We start from the raw sequence: 11962 nt of genomic DNA, 5'->3' as shown, positions 1-11962 counted from the left end.
GAATCATTTTTTTCCCCCCATTCATGGCCCTGACTATAATCTGGGAAAGAGTTTTTTGTCTTGCAGATAAGAGGGACATATATGATACTCAGGATAAAACCCAGATCCCAAAGTGCCAAGGCTAGAGCAAGGATGTAGTCAGAAATCAGGATCAGAGTAATCAGATCGGTATCAGAAACACGGGAATCAGAATTTTAGGCTAGACAGAGGCGACAGAAAAATCGACGTGAGAAACATAGCTTGTTTGAATGATGTTTGCTGTTCATTCTCTCATTCACTCATTCATTCCTTCAGCAGACATCTGGGATCACCTATTCTGTGCGTGATCCTTCCCTGTATGGACCTGAAAGCGAGGGGTGTGGGAGGTGGGGTTGGAGCGGGGCAACGTCCAACCACTTTTTAACTGGATTAGATTCTGACAGGAGTCCTAGGTAGTCCGTGGTGCTCTAGAAAATGAGAACTTTAGGGCTAAGGGAACATGGGCTCCAAGAAACAAAGAGATGAGCTTAAAGGATAAATCGGGAATTGGCAGAACAGAAAAATGCATGAGATCTAACATCCAAGCTGGAGCCAGTACAAGTACGACGGGAGACCAGGTGATAGGGGGAGATGTGGAATGTTAGGTTAACACAGTGCGGCGTGAAGCCCAAAGGCTGGGAAGTCAGGCAAAATTCAAATCCCAGGTTCACCTTTTCCTAGCTACGTTATCTTGAACACATCAACCTCTTTGAGCCTCAGTTTTTTAAACTGTCATAAATAAATGATGCATAGTTAAAAAAAAATAAATAATGGGTAATAATATCTACCTAACAATGGGGTTGGGAGAACTTATTTTAGAATTTTGCTATTATGAAATTTATGACTTCATTCACATAACTACCTTTGAGTTATATTTTTGGAGTTTGTTATGACTTATACCCCAATGTTAAAATTGTGATATTAACCTGCTGTGTAATCAGGATTCCCATTAATAATGTCCATATGCATTCCATAGCATTTTTCTAAAGAATTTGGTCTAGGTTTCCCATTCTGGAAAATATTTACTTCCAGCATTTTATGAAATAACTAAATCTGAAAACAAATATAATGTCTCTCAGAAGAAATGAGTTGACTTTGTCACTAGGGGGAGACCTAGCCAGGTTTTGAAACTTGCCCCAACTTTGAGAGGAGAGAATCTTTTTCTTTCTTGGGCGTTCTCAGGAGATAAGAGAAGTGATGATGTAGGAAAAGGCATTGACAAAACTGGCAGTCCCAGCAGGAGGATTGGAGAGATTTTCTTTTTCTTTCGGTGGCTCTTAACTAAATGTTTTCTATGTAGATGGGAGTAAACCTTAGGGGATATAGATGCTGAGACAGCCTAGAAGCATCAGGTGAAGCCAAGACTTCAGGGGGCGCCAAGCAAAAGGGAGTTGCATCCTTTCACGGGAGCCTTCTGAGAGGGTAGGGACATTTAATAAACATCAAGATTTCTCACTGGAATTTTCAGTGACCATAGACAGTCTGCATGTGTGCATATTTATACACTTTTTTCTATTATATATTTTCCTGTTAATTACATTTCTCTACTCATCTTGAATCATAAGCACTTCTGACGAACTTGGGGCAGGGGTATCTTGACCGTTCTGTGGAAGGAAAAGGCCAAGGGGTGCTAGGAGGGGAAATGCCTCTCACAGGTAACGTTCGCGGACTAATTCCCTGGGGAGCCAACTCACAAAAGGGTGCAGCAACCCAGGCGGTAGAATTCCATCCGGTTAATGATATTTCTTTAAAGAAGAGAGATCCAGGCTCAGAACTTAGTGAATGGCAAGCCTTTTTATCTTTTTAGTTCTCTTCAATCTATCAGTGCATCTAATGTATAGAGGATACTTGGAATAAAGCAGCAGACTTTTATTTAAGAAAATGAAGAATATAAACATGGAACATAATTGGTTATGAGGCTGGTTTAAAAAATAATTTCAAGTATATAGTGTGTATTAAATGCTTCTAATTGTACAGTTTATAAATATCAAATTCTAAACCTCTTACCCAAGTGATAATTTATATTTAACAACTTGGCATTTGCCTTGCTGAGCATTCTAAGTCCATGAGTTCCATTAGTATAAAGTTCAGAATATTCAAATTATATTGTATATGGTTGAATTAGGGATCTCTAGAAAACTAATGGAAGTATTTTAAAAGAGTATTTTTTTTCTGATTATCAGAACAAATACATGGTAAAGAAATTTAAAATCATCTGTAATTTTTTTCACAGAGTAATAACCACTGTTGACATGTTGGGTTAGTTCTTTTTAGCTCTAATTCCATAACATTTTTTACAAAGTTGAAATCATGCTGAATGTACAATTTTGTATTCTGATCATTTCTTTTCCCCAGAGAACAATACTTGTGGTTTCTATACTCATTGCCGTCTACAAATGGAGCACATTTCTTGCTCTTCTTTTAAGTACAAAATCATTATACGTTGTTTTTTAAACTACATAGTTATTCAGCCTTTTCCCTTATCATTAAAAGTCTTTGTAAATATCACTGTAATGGTGACAAGATATTTCATCACATGCATATATCATAATTTATTCTACAGATTCCTATTGTTATTTAGTTATTTCCAGTAAATAATCCTGTAATGAAGGTCTCTGTTCATAAAATTTTAGCACTGTTTTACTGTATTTAATAAGGATCATTTGCATTGAAACCAAAAAACTATTTTTAACTATAGTGAGATAAGATGATTATATTTTTAAATAAAACTATAAACCACTAATAGTAGAACTACTGGAAGTATATGAGTTTCTGTGACATATGATAATTCCTTAGGATATTTAAAAAACCCTTTTCATCTCAGGAATTGAATATAGGTGTTAGAGGTCTCCCCAGATCCTACCACCTCAGTGATTATGAGTGCCTTCATATTAAAGAATATGTAATGTAGACTAACCGTCCCTCTCACTTAAGAAGTGCTTATATTGTAGGAAGCACACTGCTAAGTGTTCTCACTCACATGAACTCTTAATCATCAAAATAACCCTATGAGATAGAGAATATCATTATTATTTAATAAATAATGCCCCCTGGATATGACTTCCATAAGGATTAAATGAGTTAATACACTTATGAAATGAACAATTCAATACACATAAATATCACTTAACTATATATACAAGTAGTATATAGAAAAAGGTCTGGATGAATCTGTACTAAACTGCTGTTATGTTTATTTCTTCAGAGAGAGAAAGGGGATTGATCTTGGTGGTAAAAGTCAAAGTAGATCTTAGCCTTATCATTAATGTTTAGTTTTTTTCCCAAAAGAATGTAATCATATACTATTTATTTAATTAAAATTAATTTAAAAATATAACTATATGACAAGGGGATTCTTTTTATTATTGAGCTTTACAATCATATTTGAATGCTTTGGAGTTTACTAGCTCCTCATTCGTTATAGAAAAAAGATGATAGTGGAAAAATTTAAACCCCAAATTTTAGGTCTCTGAAAATTGAAGTCGGTAAAATATATGAAGAAAACACCTCCAAACGAATATGCTATGTCAAGAGCAAAATAGGATTGTTTGCAACACTCTTTTACATTCAATTTTTATAATAATTTGTGTAAGATCTCATTGAGCCTGTAGTATAAGATCATTTTATTTTTAGGTAATTGCTTGTGCCTTCAACAGATGTATATTGAGCACCTACTCTGTCCCAGGGACTGTTTTAGTGACTAAAATAGAAAAGGCCTGCTTTCATTAAAGTTGGGGAGAGGCACAATAAATAAATCAACAAATATGTGCATGTCAGGTTGTGATCCGCTCTGAAGAAAGTAAGCAGGGTAAAGGGGGTGCGAATGGTGAGCTGGATTGAGGTGGGAGGGGTGCACGTGGACCACTTGACATCCAGCGGGATGAGGAAGAGCCCGCTGAGCAGGGGCCTGAGTGAGCGGAGGGCGTGAGTCCGTCCAGACAGAGGGGAACGCGAGGGCGTGGTCCTCAGGCCGGGGAGCCTGCGGGACACGACACGGCGGCGCAGGGATAGGAGGAAGCCAGCGTGTGGGCTGAGCTCAGGGAAGCAGGAAAGCAGAGAGGAATCCAGAGACAAAGTAACGCGGCGTGTAGGTAGGGCTCGATAAGGAGTTCAGATTCAGCCCTTCAGTAACTCCCTAGATGGGCAGGTTGGGACTCTGGCGGCATATGTGGAGAGGGGGTTTGGGGGTGTAAGGTATTTATTAGAGATCAACATCTCTGCAGGAAGGAGAAGCCAGAGGGGGGCCTCATAAATCTCAAGGAGCTGATGCCTTGTCCTGTGCAATCAGCAGATCTGTGGATGCCCGGGGAGGGTGTGGCCGCTGTCTACAGCTGGACCTGAAGGAGCTGATAGCTGGTCTCAGGGGCGACCACACTAGGACATTTGCTAATGCGCTCTAGGAATGGATTATGATTTTTCTAAACGATCATAACTATTGAAAGGTTCTTTCATAAAGGTAAATGGTCAAGCCTGATTGGTATAAAACCCTAGTAAAATAAGAATGGCTTGATATTTCCTCATCATGATAAAAATACCTATCTCAAGCTAAAATGCAGGGTCACGGTTTTCAATGAACCATTAGAAGCCATTGCTATTAAAGCCAGGATGCCTGTTACCACCAGAATTATTTGGTAGTTCTCTGGAAAGTCAATCCAAAGCAGTTACAACAGAGAAAGAATAAAAACATTAAATAAAGGAAAGAAGAGGCAGTAGTATCATTACTTGCACATGATATGATTTTTTAACCTAGAAAACCCAAGAAAATCATTAAAAACATTAAGAAAATTCAGTAGGGAAGTTGCTTATCAATTAACATATAAAATCAAATAACTTTCCTGTACGTCAGGGGTTGGCAAATTTTTTTCTGTAAAGAGCCTAGCTAGTAAATATTTTAGGCTTGTGGTCATACCGCCTGTATTGCAACTACACACCTCTGCTGTTGTAGGGCAAAAGCAGCTGTAGACAAAAAATAAACACAGGCATGGCCGTGTTCCAATGGAACTTTATTTAAAAAACAGGCATCAGCCCAGACTTGGCCCACGTTGGTTGTTTGCTGACCCCTGCTCTAGTCATGAAAAAATCATTGAGAAATTATAATGGAAGAAGAAATCTCATTCCCAACAGCCAACAAAATGATTGAAACGTTATACACTTGATTAAAAAATGTACAAGACATAGAGAAGAAATTTTCTGAAAGACATTAAAGAAATTTCAAGTGAAAGAGAATAAAACCCTGCTTTGAATAGAATGATTCTGCTTTGTAAAAGGGTCAGATTCCCCTAAATTAATAATAGATTTAAGGGAGTCCCTGTTTTAAGTATTTAGATGATCTAACAAATATCTCTTATTTTTTAAAATTCTTGTAGATTTTTATATCATATGTATATATTACACTTTAGTCAGATTTCTATTGATAAAGCTTTGATTGTTGCTACTTTTTTTTTTTTTTGCTATCACTGATAATTTCTATAATAAATATCCTTGTACCTGCTGGAAAGCTGTGAAAGTAAGTCCACAGGCCAAATTGCCAGAAGTGGGGTTACTGGGTCAAAAAATATGTCATTTTAAATGTTGATGAGATTGTAACAACCTGCATGGGAGTGATCTTCACATCTTCTCTAGAACTAGGCAGCAACAGTTGTTATTTTAAAAAATTTCTGGTATGTGAAAAATCATATCTCCTAGATTTTTAATTGATAGTATTTGATTTTAAGAGAGAAGTTGGACATTTTTTTTCTTCTGCTCATTGACCATAGGTATTTTTTCCTAACTTGCTTTTTTATACCCCATTTTCAATGTATTTGATTGTTCCCTGTCTTACTGGTTTATGTGAGCTCTTTATTAGTTACGGAAACTATCTCTAGGTCTGTTGTTTTCCTTGCAAAACAGGTTATGGTTTCCCAGAGTGTATAAAGAAATTATATATATTTTTCCCTTTATGAGCTTGAGATTTTGTGTACCTCTTAAAAATGTCAACCCTTTATGTCATGCAGGACTCCGCAAAAAACATCACCTCCTGTGAGGCTTTTCCTAATTGCCTACCTAAAATAGGTAGTGTTTCCCTCATTATGTCAATAAGGAAACTAAGAGAGAGGAAATAACTGGCCCAAGATCACACAGCTCATAGGTAACTGAACCTTGAACCGGAATTTAAGCTCAACATCGTCTGACCCCAAAGCCAGTCTTACTGTTTTATCTTATCCCATCCTGGCCATACCCCCCAGTGTATGGGTGGATAGGAATATAAAATTTTAGGGTTGGAAGAGACTTTCTATGCAGGGTCCTAAAAGCTAGATCAGGAAGGATACATAGATTTCTGGTAGTAAATATTTCATGCTCATTAGTTTGACCAACAGTTACTTCTCTCAGAGAAATTCTCAGAATTATTTTCTTATGATGCATAGAATCTCTGTTACTGTTTTCACACGCATTAACACACTCCCAACTTCAGTACCCATTGTAGATGTTAAACATTATTGTGTGTTATTATAATTATTTGCCTTAGGAAGCCTGTGATTCCTAGCTGGATTTAACAATTAATGCCCATGGGCTTCCCTGGGCTTCCCTGGTGGCGCAGTGGTTGCGCGTCCGCCTGCCGATGCAGGGGAACCGGGTTCGCGCCCCGGTCTGGGAGGATCCCACATGCCGCGGAGCGGCTGGGCCCGTGAGCTATGGCCGCTGGGCCTGCACGTCCGGAGCCTGTGCTCCGCAACGGGAGAGGCCACAGCAGAGGGAGGCCCGCATACCACACACACAAAAATAATAATAATAATTAATCCCCATAAGTATAGTATTTATTATTCTCAACATTATATAGTAGCAGAACCATGATTTTCAGTCATTAAGAGTTTCTATGAAACTCTTTTGGAATGAATTTTCAGATTTGGGAAAAACAAAAGGCTGATTGATGGCATATTCCTGCTAAGTGTCACGAAAACAAAACATATGCTGTCAGTAAATCAAAATTACTGGTAGTCCTAGAAGAATGCATAATCAGAGGAGATGGTGGTATGTTAACTAATTTTTATATTTGAGGTATTTAAGAAGAATTATTCACCTTTACTGACCATAAGAATTAGATTGTTTGAGTTGAAAGGATGAAGCCATACAGAGTGATGGTTAAGAGCATGTTTAAATTCTGTCTCCGTAGCTTCCTAGCTATGAGTTATTGGGCAAAGTAATTTAACTCCTCTGTCCCTAAGCTTCCGCATTTATGAAGGAGGGAGAATAATAGTACTTATAGCACAGGAGTGTGGTAAGTATTAAATAAGGCCACATACAGAAATTTAGGAATCATATGTATGGAGAAATTGAAGAAATCTCAATTGTGATGGTGAAGAGCGAGGCTGAGCAGGGAGATGGAGGAGAAAAGGCTCGGAGAAGCCCCTAAAGAGGACAAATTGTTAAAATTGTTTTTCTTTTTTTTGTTGTTTTTCTTTTTTTTTCTTTTTTTTTTTTTTTTTTTTTTTTCCCAGACCGGGGCGCGGACCCGGTTCCCCTGCATCGGCAGGCGGACGCGCAACCACTGCGCCACCAGGGAAGCCCAAAATTGTTTTTCTTAAAAAAATTTTTTTTAAATTGACATATAGTTGATTTACAATATTGTTTTAGTTTCACGTGTACAGCAAAGTGATCCACTTACATGTATTTATATATATTTTTTCAGATTCTTTTCCATTATAGGTTATTACAAGATATTAAATATAGTTTGTGCTATATGATAGGTGCTTGTTGTTTATTTTAAATACAGTAGTGTGTATATGCTAATACAAAACTCCTAATTTGTCCTTCCCCCCACCCTTTCCCCTTTGGTAACCATAAGTTTGTTTTCTTTGTCTGTGAGTCTGTTTCTAATTTTGTAAATAAATTCATTTGTATTATTTTTTAGATTCTATGTATAAGTGATATCATATAATATTTGTCTTTCTCTTTCTGACTTACTTCACTAAGTATGATAATCTCTAGGTCCATCCATGTTGCTGAAAATGGCATTATTTCATTCTTTTTTATGGCTGAGTAATATTCCATTGTATATATGTGCCACATCTTCTCTACCCATTCATCTGTTGATGGGCACTTAGGTTGCTTCCATGTCTTGGCTATTGTGAATAGCGCTGCCATGAACATTGGGATGCAAAAAATATGGAACACCACGAATTTGCATGTCATCCTTGTGCAGGGGCCACGGTAACCTTCTCTGTATCGTTCCAGTTTTACCATATGTGCTGCCAAAGTGAGCACCAAACTGCTGAAATTTTTCAACATAAAATGTGTACTTCCAGTAGAAAACGCCAGACCGAGCACACTCTATTTAATCTCTCTGTTGAAAACTCATTAAAATTATAGTAAAAGAAAAAAAGGTTTAAACATACAGTGAAAAGAAAGCATGGTAGATATCAGAGGAAGTAGAAGGGAAACTGATTTTTAAAAGTGCTGACAAGGGACTTCCCTGGTGGTCCAGTGGTTAAGACTTCACCTTCCAATGCAGGGGGTGCAGGTTCGATCCCTGGTCAGCAACCTAAGATCCCTCATGCCTCGGGGCCAAAAAGCCAAAACACAAAACAGAAGCAGTATTGTAGAAAAATCAATAAAGACTTTAAAAATGGTCCATATCAAAAAAATCTTTAAAAAGAAAAAAGAAAATCATAGTCTGGATATGAAGCAAATGAGCTAGGGTACATCTCATGATGATGAATGAGGCTGAATGAATGGAGATGAAGATGAGTGAAGTGAGGTTCAAGCAACTGATAGAAGGAGTAGGAAGCTGAAGATATTAGGGATGGAGGAAAGATGACAAAGGAAAAAATTTCAGAAGCAGAAGGGTAAACTGTGCAATAAATTCACAGTTCAGAAATAGAGCAAAGTAAAATATGACACGATTTTGAATAACTGGTGAAGACATAAGAAGGGAGAATCAACTTGAACTTGATTCTAGGAAGATCCTCTTTAGAGAGAGTTCATCATCTTGGTGTCTTAGGGACGAGAGTGGAGTTAAAGCACACTCCTTAGCACAAGTGATTAATGTTTACACCGTCAAACGTTGTCACTGCTATTAACTGTTTTTTAATCTTGTAGAAGCAACCCAGAGGCAAACACCAAAGACTTTATGTGGGTACATCAAAAAATGTAAATGTTATGAACCTTGATGATATAAGAGTAAGATGTGTTTACAACATTGAGAAGTGGAGGGAAGGATACAGGTGATAACATGGTCATTTTACAAAGAGGGGATAAAGATAACACAGAGAGGGACCAATATTAGTGAACTAACTCTATTGGGGAGGGGAAGGAAGAAGGGAAGGGGTTATAGATGAACTAGATCTTCATCCAACATTGCGGAAGCCAACGGGTAACAGCGGAAGCTGATTGTTCAGAAAGAGCTGCATACATGTGGCAGGGGCTGCTAGTGGCTCTTTTAATGTTCATTCTCCCTTTCTTTTATACAATAAAAATGAATCTGGGTACATGAACACCCAGCTAACAACTACATTTTCCTTGAAGCTAGGTATGGCCAACAAGGAGCCATGCTGGAATGTAGTGTGCAGCCTTTGCCTCAGTTCCTTGAAAGAGAAGGAGCCTGGTCGCCCCTCCTCTCTCTCCCCGCCTTCCCTAGGCTGGAGTGCAGGTGAGGCAGAATGTCTATGAAGCTTGTGGAAAAGGGCCATGTCCTCCACAGGGACGCCAGAGCAGTGCCTTATATCACTGTGTTTTGGAGTTCCGTGTTAAAGCAGTCTGACTTGTATCCTATTCCTATGAATAATTGTTTCAAGACATAAAGTCATGTAAGTCTTAAAACAGCAATGATTTAAGGTTGTTTTCTGGAAAGCAGGATTCAGTGTGTGGTGGCTGAATCGAAGACAAGCATTGTTTTTCCTTGTAACTATTTCTATGCCATTTAATTTTTAAGCATGTGTATGCATTATTTTGATGAAAATAAAATGAAAGTTCGTTAAGATAATTAGAGAAAAATAGAACATATACAGTAGTAAAATGGAAATAAATAACTCACTCTCTAACTAACCTTAGAAAACGTTTTAGTGACTCACTTCAAGCTATATTTTCTACATATAGTTTTTTGTTTATTTGATCAAAAGTCTACATTTCAGGGATGGACAGAGAACGGGGACTCCACCAAGAGGACTGAAAAGAAATATTTGGAGAATTATTAGACAAACCAAGAGAATTAAATATCAAGAAAAACAGGAGGGGGTGGTTTCAGTAATGACAGGTTAGTTAATGGTTTCAAATGCTCTGGAAGAGTCAACAGGTTGAGATTTGGCAATTGGTTGATTGGATTTGGTCTCTTGGGTTGAACAGACTAAGGATGATTGTGTGAAGTGCTGCTGACAGGGCAAGCGTGATGGGGGCTGAGAACCGACTTGGGTTTGTCATTGTCAAGGTCAGGGGTCAGTCCTAGTGGGTGGCAGGTACAAACTCCTGGTTGCAGTGGTTTAAAGAGAATGGAGGATATCTTTAGATGAGAGAGATGTGAGTAGATCTGTAGGTAAGATTTAGGACCTGAACATAAATTTGTAGGTAAGTGGTGCCCAGTCAAGGACCTGATGGGGATTCTAACAAACTGGTTTAAAGGCAAAAGTGTATGATCCTTTTAATATATTGTTGGATTCGGTTTGCTAGTATTTTGTTGAGGATTTTTGCATCTATGTTCATCAGTGATATTGGCCTATAAGTTTCTTTTTTGTGTGCATTCTTTGTCTGCTTTAGGTATCAGGGTGAAGTAAGTCAGCCAGAGAAAGACAAATATCATATGATATCACTTATATGTGGAATCTAAAGAAAATGATACAAAAGCGAAGGTGGAAGCTTTGGCTTGGAAAGAAGAACATTTCAGCCCCCAAAACCAAAGGGAAAGGGGAATATTAGGAAGGGAGAAGTTAATCTCTTTATCAGTGTGTTAGTTTACAAATTAATATCTTGAAAGAGTGAGTTTGTGGGTTTAACAAGGGAAACAGTTTGAAAGAGTTGACCTGGTGAATTACGCAGGAGATGAGCTGAGGGCTGGCCAAGGAGTCCTGTGCACTTGAGTAGGATTATCCATCATGGAAATGAAATCAGCTGGGTCCTGGGGCTGGACCCAAAACTCTCAGTGGCTTAGCATTGGGAGCAGAAATAAAGACAGTTGGGTTAGTCCAGGTTATCCCCTTTTAGTAGTCTTTCCGCTTAAGAATGTTTAAGGTAAAAAAGTAGCTTTGCTGTTTTCTGTTACATCGATAGATATACTGAATGGCATGTTTACTAGTGGGTCAAATCAACCTGGAATGCAGCAATAATAACAGTGTGACTTCCTTTTCATTCATGTCCTAATTTCTGTTTTTCCCCCATAGAAATTCAGTACATGTGCATTAATCTTACCTAAACTGACCTATTTTCTGCTTCCAGAAAAAAAATTACTCAAGAATTTTCTTCCACTGATACATTTAAAAGATTAATAAAAGAAAGAAAATAAAATGGAGACACATGTAGAATAAAGTGTGTATTAAATCTGCTGAGCAATTCTTTTTTTTAACATCTTTATTGGAGTATAATTGCTTTACAATGATGTGTTAGTTTCTGCTTTACAACAAAGTGAATCAGTTATACATATGCATATGTTCCCATATCTCTTCCCTCTAGCGTCTCCCTCCCTCCCTCCCTAACCCACCCCTCTAGGTGGTCACAAAGCACCTAGCTGATCTCCCTGTGCCATGCGGCTGCTTCCCACTAGCTGTCCACCCTACGTTTGGTAGTGTATATATGTCCATGCCACTCTCTCACTTCGTCATAGCTTACCCTTCAGGGGGAAGGGTACCTGAAGGCCATGGAACCTCAAGGCCATGCTCTAGTAGGTCTGTGTTTTATTCCCGTCCTACCCCTAGGCTCTTCATGACATTTTTTTTTCTTAGATTCCATATATATGTGTTAGCATATGGTATTTGTTTTTCTC

At 38.1% G+C, this 11962-nt stretch overlaps 1 non-coding gene across 1 annotated transcript; it reads right to left on the bottom strand.

Annotated features, from left to right (window-relative positions):
- Positions 1-8154: 8154 nt before the first annotated feature.
- LOC112066705 (U6 spliceosomal RNA) lies at positions 8155-8259 on the bottom strand. The gene has a single exon (XR_002892814.1). It is a non-coding gene; the product is annotated as a U6 spliceosomal RNA (small nuclear RNA).
- Positions 8260-11962: the final 3703 nt, after the last annotated feature.

The sequence above is a fragment of the Physeter macrocephalus genome, chromosome 4 (genome assembly GCF_002837175.3).
Source record: "Physeter macrocephalus isolate SW-GA chromosome 4, ASM283717v5, whole genome shotgun sequence".
Lineage (NCBI taxonomy): Eukaryota > Metazoa > Chordata > Mammalia > Artiodactyla > Physeteridae > Physeter > Physeter macrocephalus.
This window is presented reverse-complemented; position numbering and strand designations above follow the sequence as displayed.